The sequence below is a fragment of the Abramis brama genome (assembly GCF_963993115.1).
Source record: "Abramis brama genome assembly, chromosome: 10".
Taxonomy (NCBI): Eukaryota; Metazoa; Chordata; class Actinopteri; order Cypriniformes; family Leuciscidae; genus Abramis; species Abramis brama.
The window spans coordinates 28,053,571-28,063,087 of NC_139972.1; the positions used below are offsets into that span (position 1 = coordinate 28,053,571).

Sequence of the window (9,517 nt, forward strand, 5' to 3'; positions counted from 1 at the left end):
TTTTGTCTTTGTTTAACTGAAGAAAGTTTTGACACATCCAACTGTTGACTTCATCAATGCATTGGCACAGGGAGTCAATGGGACTGTAATCGTTAGGCGATAGGGCTAAGTAGATCTGTGTGTCGTCTGCATAGCTGTGGTAAGCAATTTGGTTCTTTCTCATTATTTGGCTCATTGGGAGCATATACAGGTTGAACAGGAGTGGCGCAAGAATTGAGCCTTGAGGGACTCCGCATGTCATGGATGTCCACTCAGACTTATGATCTCCTATACTCACATAATAACCTCTCCCATCTAAGTATGACCTGAACCATTTTAGAACTGTCCCAGAAAGCCCCACCCAGTTTTCCAAATCCCAATCTTAATATTGTCCTCAATGTGAGAAAAATTATCTAAAGATGAGGAAAGTGAGCTATACAAATATATCAGCTTTAAAACTGTATCTGAATTTTTACATACTGTATTTTACAGAATATATTTGTTTCCTCCAGGTAGAGGTAATAAGCACTTAAAAAGCACTTTGCTCATTAACGCTTATCTGGCCAAACTGCCCTTCATTGTTAAGTGTTACCAAATAATTTTGAGCTCATTTTATGTACATCAGGTTAATAGGCATTAAAGGTTTTTGAAATTGATATCTATAGGGTTCTTGCCAATGCCCACTGATGAGCGCTACTGAAAAGCATAGGCACTACCTTGCCAGGGGTGATGCAGACAAACAGAGAAGACAGCAGTACTTACAGAAAGAGAAAGAGAAGTGGATTCAAGATATAGAGACAGGAAAGAAGAAAGTTCAAAAAGGCTGCAGTGATAGGGGACAGCGTGCCCAGCGAAAAAAGTGGAGAGAGGCTTATAAAAGCAGGAAAGAGATTCATGAAATAATTAAAACCCCTTCTCGCAGACACAGACTGACAGATGGACTGAAGATGCTATTAAATGTTATTCAACAATGTTCCTGTGTTTCCTGAGCATTTGTCACATTATTGACCTGATCTTTAATCAAAAGTAATCTATCTATCAATCTAATCTATCAAAATCCCTGTAACTTTTCGCAACCCTGTTACTTAAATTTCAACCCTGTTACCGTATAATTTTTATCAAAATAATAATAAATTACCTTTTTTAGCTCACAGGGGCTTGAGCTATTGTCATTACCGTAGTTTGAAGGATTATGCATTATGCATTTTAGCAAATACTTGAAAATATATGCTGAAATCAGTCAAATTAAACATGTCAAAAGTTAAAAATTTGGCAAAGATGGAACTCAAAAGTTACTGAAATGAATTTAAATCAAGTGATATCTAAAATTAAATATTTATATAGAGTGATTGTGACTTTCTATACCTAATGGCAGGAAATTATATTTTAAAAAATCAATAAATATACTTTTTTCGGGTTCCTGAGTATTGGTAATAGGGTTGCATCGAGCACCAAAAAAATAAAATAAAAAGTACTATAAAAAGTGTGCCTTTTATACCTGAGCTGGACGAATCAAATTATTTAATGGTATATTGCCTGTTTTTATGAAATACATAATAAAAAATAGTAAAATAAAGGGCCAATTTTTCAAAATTATGGATGCCTAAATGTCCTCCAATTCTGGAATGACCCTTATAGCCTACGCTACGTGTAAAAAAAACAACTGAGGAAGAAGAGTCGGCCTATAGCCACTGACAGAAAGTTAGTTTTATAAGGCTTAGGCTACCTATACTGCACTTTTAAATTTGCTTACATTATATTTGAATAGTTAAGTTATAGGCTAGTGGTCTCCGACGTGATGCCTGTGAGTTGCCCGCTAAACACATTATAATTATAGCCCCAACTGGCCAATAGCGATCCACTGTAAATCTGGGCTCCAGACCTCGACTAAATGGTATAATTTTGTGACCTTTTTTCGTGCCGGTGCAACTAAACATTTGCACTTTTGCCTCTACAAAATTACCCAACTCTCTTTAATTATACCCTGTAATTTGCGTTGCGAAACATCAAATGGCAAATGCTCAAAAAGCGGAACAAAACTTGTTTGATCTGAGCAGCGCAGAGCATTATCAGCTCGGCCCAAAAAACAGCGATCGCGGCCAAAGCAGCTGTGCGGGCTGATCTCGATCACGCGAACATTATTACACAGAGCTGCACGACCCACTGAGAAGCAGTTCAATTCAGCGCAGAATTCTCTATCTCTCTCATAAACCCACAGATGACTATGTGATTTAAGCTTTTTAAAAGCCAGATGAAACAGCACTGATATTCTCAACATATTGACGCAAAAAACAGGCGAAACATTGTTCCGAGAACAAACCAGTTAGAAGACATTTCACTCCACAACTTATGAATTAACTGTAGTAAAACAAACTTTTTTTTTGGCAGAAAAGTGCCTGTATATATTAATATTAAAAATGCTGTTATGTTTATATATAAATGTATTAAATGTTATGCAGTAATGTTTTTGTTTAGAAGTTATGGCAGTTTATTTATTTATTTTTGCATTTATATTTATACTAAATGTTTGGGCTACTGTTTTTGATAACACATACAATAGGTTTATAGAAAATCAACAAAAAAATCAATAAATAGTTTAATATTTTTTCAGGAATTGTTGATTTTTTCTTGCAAGTCTGAACCAGAATATCAAGATATTTTATTATTTTGCATATGATGGTGAAAAGTAAAAAAGCACCACCATGTTATATGTGTATAATAAATATTTTTGAGTATAACAAACAAAAATCCCTTCTAGATTATTTTATCCCTTGAGGTAGCCCTCGCACACAAAAAGGTAGGACCCTGGTATATAGTTACTATGTTTTATAATTACAAGTTTGTGTAATTTGGGGTTTCTGTAGCCAGTGACATTTCATTATTTGTATTTTATGGCATTCTACATTTTTTGTTTTTATTTGAAGGCTGAGGCTTCATTAATAAACACAACCCCAATTATCGTAAAAAATGTAAACGCCCAGCTCTAATCTGCTAAATGTGACTGTAAGTGATTTAGGGAGTCTGGATTCTCTGAACATAATTACCAATTATGGTGTTTCAGAGGTTATGTTTTTCCACTGTGACTGAGCTCAAAAAAGTACTTAGTATACTATTGATTAATTTCTTTGTTACAATCCATTTGTATTTCAGATGTCTGAATATTTACCAATCCATGCTATAATTATATTCTGGAAATACCCTCTTACATTTACATTTAGTCATTTAGCAGATGCTTTTGTCCAAAGCGACTTACAAATTACAAATTACTAAATTAAGCGAGTCATCGTGAAGAGGCAAAAACAACACAAGAAGTGCTCAAAATACGAAGTTCAGGCATTGTTCAGAGTAGCATAAGCCCGATAAGGGAGGATTAAACTATCTATCTATATATATATATATATATATATATATATATATATATATATATATATATATATATATATATATATATTTTTTTAACGAGGTTAAGTGCTCACGGAAGATATGTTTTTTCTTTGCATGTTTTCGTGGAAAATCACATTAATGGTCATCAGCACTAATGCTTTTATTTGTTCCCTGAGAACCTTGCAAAGTATTCAGATAAATTATTCAGGAAAAGCAAATTGTGTCTGAGTAAATAATGGCAATAAATGGCTTTCAGAAATTAAGGAGCAGTTGTTTTGGGGAAATTGGCATCTGTATAATCCGCTGTGCTTTTTCTTTACTTTTCCTGCATAGAGAGCAGAATGAAGAGGATTCTGGAAAAATGGTGGCAGACTCTTTGAGCAAGTATGCACATACAGGATGTTTATGTTACTGCTATAAACACAGTCTTCTCCCAGCTAGAAATATGTAAATGTTTAAGATTAATTTAACAGTCATATGTAATGCACACTTTTTTTTCTTTTCTTTTTTTTGCAGGGATTTGTCACCTTCTTCTGCAGGGAAAAGGCAAGGAAAATCTTCTGGCTAGTATTTTAAATCCGTAAACCCGTAAAACTTCCCTCCACTGACAGTCTATGCAACTACCACTTTGACGCTTCAAAAAGTTAATCATAAAGAGATCGAAAAACTAGTCCATATGAATTGAGCAGTTTATTCCAAATTTTCTGAAGAGACATCACTTTATATGATGAACAGATTGAATTTAGGCTTTTATTTATGTATATATGTATCAATGCACACATCAGTTATATTAAATGGAAGCTTAAGCATGCTTGCTTGACGTGCGAGAACCAATGAGGTTCATTCTTGTGTTACGCAGCATGTTTGAGCTTCAGCAAGAACCAATGAGGTTCATTCTTGCGTTACGCTGCATGTTTGTGCTTCAGCAAGAACCAATGAGGTTCATTTTTGTTACGCAGCATGTTTGAGATTCAGCAAGAACCAATGAGGTTAATTTCCATGTGTTACGCAGCATGTTTGATATTCAGCAAGAACCAATGAGGTTTGTTCTTGCGTGTCAAGCAAGTGCATTTGAGCTTCTGTTTATGTTTGCTGATCAATGTTTATATGTGAATAAAAGCCTAAATTCAGTCTGTTCATCATATAAAGCATTGAGTCTCTTAAATTTTTTTTGTCTAAATCACTCAATTCATATGAACTAGTTTTATAATCTCTTAATGAACTTTTTGAAGCTACAATATGGTAGTTGCGTAGAATGTCAGTGGAGGGACAAAAATCTCTCAGATTTCATTAAAATATCTTCATTAGTGTTTTGACGATAAACGAAAGTCTTGCGGATTTGGAACGACATGACAGTGAGAGTAATTGATGACAATTTTTCATTTCTGTGTGAACAAACCCTTTAATTTTCTATCGGCAGCAAAATCATTGCAATATATCAATCAATATATGTCGCCTAGCCTTACTACCAGCTGCGTGTTAACCACTTAAAGCTCTTCAGCATTTTAGGTTGCTTTGTAAATATTTACAATAGTAATACTTAGTATTCAATCCTAATTGGCTTGGTAGAGTTTCCTGTAAGAGCCTCTTTTTTCATTCACAGACCATCACGATTCCCACAACACAGAAGGAAGAAGCGTAAAGAGATGGATGATGGTCTGGCAGAAACCAACCAGCACAAAGAAAGTAATTGATAGATCAGCTTTGTCTACTGCTCTCATTTTGGGAAATTAACACTCAGCAACAGCCAAACTAGGGTATTTTGTTTTCACATTGGCAAGTAATTTTGCCTGATCTACTAGCTGTTGTTGCAGACAGCTGCTCACTTATCTTTATTTTACAATTGTGTGTATCTATATTTAGTCAAAGTAACAAAATAAGGGAAAGAGCAAATGATGATATAGGATGAATTCAGGTCAATTTGAAATGAATGATATAAATGTATATTGGTAACTTTGCATCTTTCAGATAAATAACATGTTTTATCATTTCTGAGAAGCGCTGTTGGGTTTTCATATCAGAGAACATTCTGTGGTGGCTTGAGGGATTTCTAGAGAATTTAATTTAATTTGGATGGGTTTTTTTAATCTTCATTTCATAAGACCCATTTCCTGCTTTCTTATGTGCTCCACATCTCATCTTCTCCATCAGATGCATATATTATCAAGTTATTTGACCGCAGTGTGGACTTGGCTCAGTTCAGCACTACCACGCCGCTGTATCCCATTTGTATCCCATCGGGCATGGATGAGAAACAACCCCTCTATGCGAGAGAGAACTGCGCCCAGCCCCCCTCACAGCTCCGGGGAGGACGAGGTCACACCCAGCATTCACTTCGCAATTATTTTAAATACAAATCCTTTTCAGATCATTGAACTACTCAAAATAACACCATTGTATTTTGGTCTATGACTGTACTTTGAAGATGGGCATATTCCAAGTTAAATACAAGCTAATCTCTCTGACATTGCTATTTGCCACTGAAAATGACAAACAAAATCATGCTTACATTAATGTAATTACTGGGGAAATCATGAATTGTGAAGTTCATATTTTTATTAGAGCACTTACATAAATTATGTACTAAAAATGTGTAGGTTTAAAATGTTTGTCTAAATCATCTTTTTGAAGTGGGACTATTTTTCTTGGCGGATGAACATTTGTTTATATAATTCTGGCAATGAAGTTCCTTGTAAAAATGTTCCCACGCCACAATCCAAGAAACTTTCCAAAAATTTAATTTAAAGACCAAAAATAGTCATTAAAATGTCTCCTGTCAAGGTACATTTTTTGTTAAACAGTATTTCTTTGACTAGAAACTATGTGAGAGTGATCTCTAATAAAAAATAAAAAACATTTTTTTAATTCTCATAGAGTCTAATGACTCGGAAAAGTCAAGTAAAGGACCCCTGATGTAAACAGATAGTTATCAAGCACCCCTTACATATGGTTATTTTAGTGTTTATTCGGGTTATTGTTGCACTATAGACTTTCTTTGCAAGGGCATCCCTGTAAAAGCATTTATAATTGATTTGACAAAATCAGTATATTTGTAAATAATGTCAGACTGCTTGAGTTGTATTTAACTTGACCTTCACCTCGTTCTTTTCTAATTCATGTTTGTCCCTGGAGGAAAAGAAGAATTAAAAACATGTATTGGCCCACTGCAGTATAATATCTTAGATAAATATTCAGTTACATTTTTAGTTGAGAAGTTCAAAGTTTGTTGTTATTAATAATCCTGCAACATCTGGCTTGACTCTCCCTTCTGAATTCAATTAATCCTTTTCCATTGAATTTCCCTGGCTTCCTTTCACCACTAAGGATTGTCCTTGGCTTCACTTCTTTGAAAAATAGAGTACTTTATGCCACAACAAGCATCACAATTGAGGGAAACTGCTCTTTGATTCTTATTCTTTCAGATGACTGACATGCTGAATGGCAAAGGACAGAACCTGTACAGGCTTCCTCCGCCTGTTTCCTGTCCAGTAGGTTCAGCTGGTGAACCTGTTAATCTCAGAATTCCACCTGTAGAGAAACCAACAGAGAGCCAGGTGGGCTGTAGCAACTGTTGTGCCGTACATGGTGTACAGGAAACGCTTATCTTTCTTTGAGGATCTGCATTCAAACAATCCTTCTGACAGGAACTGTTAAATGACAGAAGATAAAGTTGCCGTCAAACACTTCTGCTTAACCCTTAACCAATCTTTGTTAGGAATGTGATAAGTAAACCTGTTTGCATACTGAATTGATTGGTTATTCATCACGTTAATGACGGAATTCATCATTTAAAGAGGACCTATTATGCTTTTTTACATTTTCAGGTATCTTTAGTGTGTAATGTTGCTGTTTGAGCATGAAGAAATTCTGCAAAGTCACTCCAAAGGGAGTTATGCTCTATATTCTGAACTCCCTGAAACACTTCAGTTGTAGTCTTGAGATTCCTCAATTAAATAATTCCCACCCAAGGCATACACAAAATAATGCGGTTGAGGCCTGGTTGAGTTGCGTTAGTAGTGTGGTGAAACTTGTGGTTATGGTAAGGGGCGTGACGTGAGCATTTGAGCGTGCGGTTAAAAACTATCCTAGAGCGCCATCTGCTGTTAAAAACTAAGCTCAGAATCGATTCGCGATTCATTCGGAAAAAAATTGGAACTGATCCACGAATCGCGATGCATCGATATATTGTCCCAGCCCTAGTTTCCCGTACAACGATGCAACACGCTGCTTAACTACCATAGTATGATGCATCGTTGAAGAAATCAACTAGCAAGTCACAACTGTTTCCCGAAACCGTATTGTTGCAAATTGGTCGTTCAACCACGTTGGTTAATGATGTCACACAGGTGGTGGAGTAATAACTACTTTTAATGAATCTGTTTGAGATCGAATTAACGCTAGATGTTTTGCTATAAATTATGGACATGGCACCTGAGGACTAATTCTAATTTTTCTCAGTTATTTTGCTTTATTTCCAGATTCAATCATAGGCTCGTTCTTACGTAGTAGAGCACGTTCGCACGTGCACTATTCAGAAATGACGCTTTAAATCAATTAAACTAAAAGGCACAAATTACATTTGTATGTATTCTAAATAAAAGATACAGATTGTACTGAATGTCAGCTTGCTTATTTGGCTCAAGATAAGTATTTATTGAGTCCACATGTCATGCAAACAAGAAACTATGCTTCTAAGCACAGATTGAGAACTGTTGTTCCAACCACACGACTCTGCGATGCTGTTTGCGAATGTTCGTTGGAACTGTTTTCAGGAAACAGTAGTTCCGACTCGTTGAACTATGCTGATAACGACAGAACTTACAACCATAGTTTGCTAACGATGCTTTTGGGAAATGCACCCCAGAACATTACTGACAGACTAAGTAGAGAGGTGCTGCAACAATGTAAAATATGTTTTTTCAACATGCACCCATGAAAACCTATTCTTGTAGACCCCCAAAACAAAATCAAGACTTTGTATAAGGGCATACCAGGTCCTATTTAAAGTTTGCAATACTGTAATGTTGCTAAATTGTGTGCTTCATGTGGCCATATCCATTTGTGATTTTGGTATTTGCAAGATCTTTTTCTTTTTCAGTCCATAGACACTGCAGCAGGCACCTCACCTCTTATCTTCAGTCACATCAAACGCTGGAAGAAAATTAGACAAAAGTATAACTTCTCATCATTCATTCATTTCCACTTCTTTTCTTTTATGGGGGATGGGTATTTACAAATGAAATTATGCATATGTTCTTTATCATTTGTTTCTTGTGTGTTTTAGGTGGAAGGAGGCCTCTAGCAAGAACCAGCTGAGATACAGCGAGAGCATAAAAATCCTTAAGGAAATGTATGAACGCTAGTTCACATGCATCCCTAGTACATCTGATGAAAATCTGTTAAAGGAATTAAACAAAAATGTCCAGGCAGGAAGCCTTCAATGAGAGTGAAATAGTTGTAACCAAAATGTTGAAAGCTGAACTTTAGCATAAAATATGTGAGTAAATGATTTTTTTTTTTTTAAATACAAAAAACATATGGGTTTCGAATAAATCTACAGTTCTGAAAGTGAATTTGATGTGTTTATTGAATAAATTGAATGAATTCTTTATGACAGTTCTTGACCCTTAGCTATTTCAATGCTCAGTGTTTGTCTGTCACCTATTTGCATGCGTAATATCCTGAGATAGCACATTAATGAGACTGCACACCCAATGGGAAACATTTATGCAGTATTTTTAATACCAAAGTCCCATTCAAAGCTTTTTTACATGCTTTTATTCAGAATAAAGGGAATAAAATGGCTAAAGGTACATAGAAGTGGAAAGCACATTTTGAGTGATTTTCTCAAAGTCTTGTGTGTCCTGGCATCTGTTAGGTGTGGAGGTGCTGGTGCCTTTTGTCTGCTTTTTGACCCTGAAGTTCAGATGCTCTTCAGTATATGCCGTCTCCAGCAGCAGACACTGTTTAAGCTTTTGCTTATATTCCTCAGACATGAATATACAGGTGCTGGTCATAAAATTAGAATATCATCAAAAAGTTGATTTATTTCAAGAATTCAACTTACCAGGTGAAACTAATATATAGACTCATTACATGCAAAGTGAGATATTTCAAGCCTTTATTTGTTATAATTTTGATGATTATGGCTTAC

The 9,517-nt window shown here is 35.5% G+C and overlaps 1 pseudogene across 1 annotated transcript; it reads left to right on the plus strand.

Moving 5' to 3' along the window:
- The first annotated feature begins 3,546 nt into the window (after positions 1-3,546).
- LOC311091514 (protein lin-37 homolog) lies at positions 3,547-8,931 on the plus strand (annotated as a pseudogene). Its single transcript, XR_014609636.1, has 7 exons — positions 3,547-3,747; positions 3,880-3,909; positions 4,967-5,049; positions 5,515-5,679; positions 6,786-6,917; positions 8,462-8,535; positions 8,648-8,931. The product of XR_014609636.1 is annotated as a protein lin-37 homolog (transcript).
- Positions 8,932-9,517: the final 586 nt, after the last annotated feature.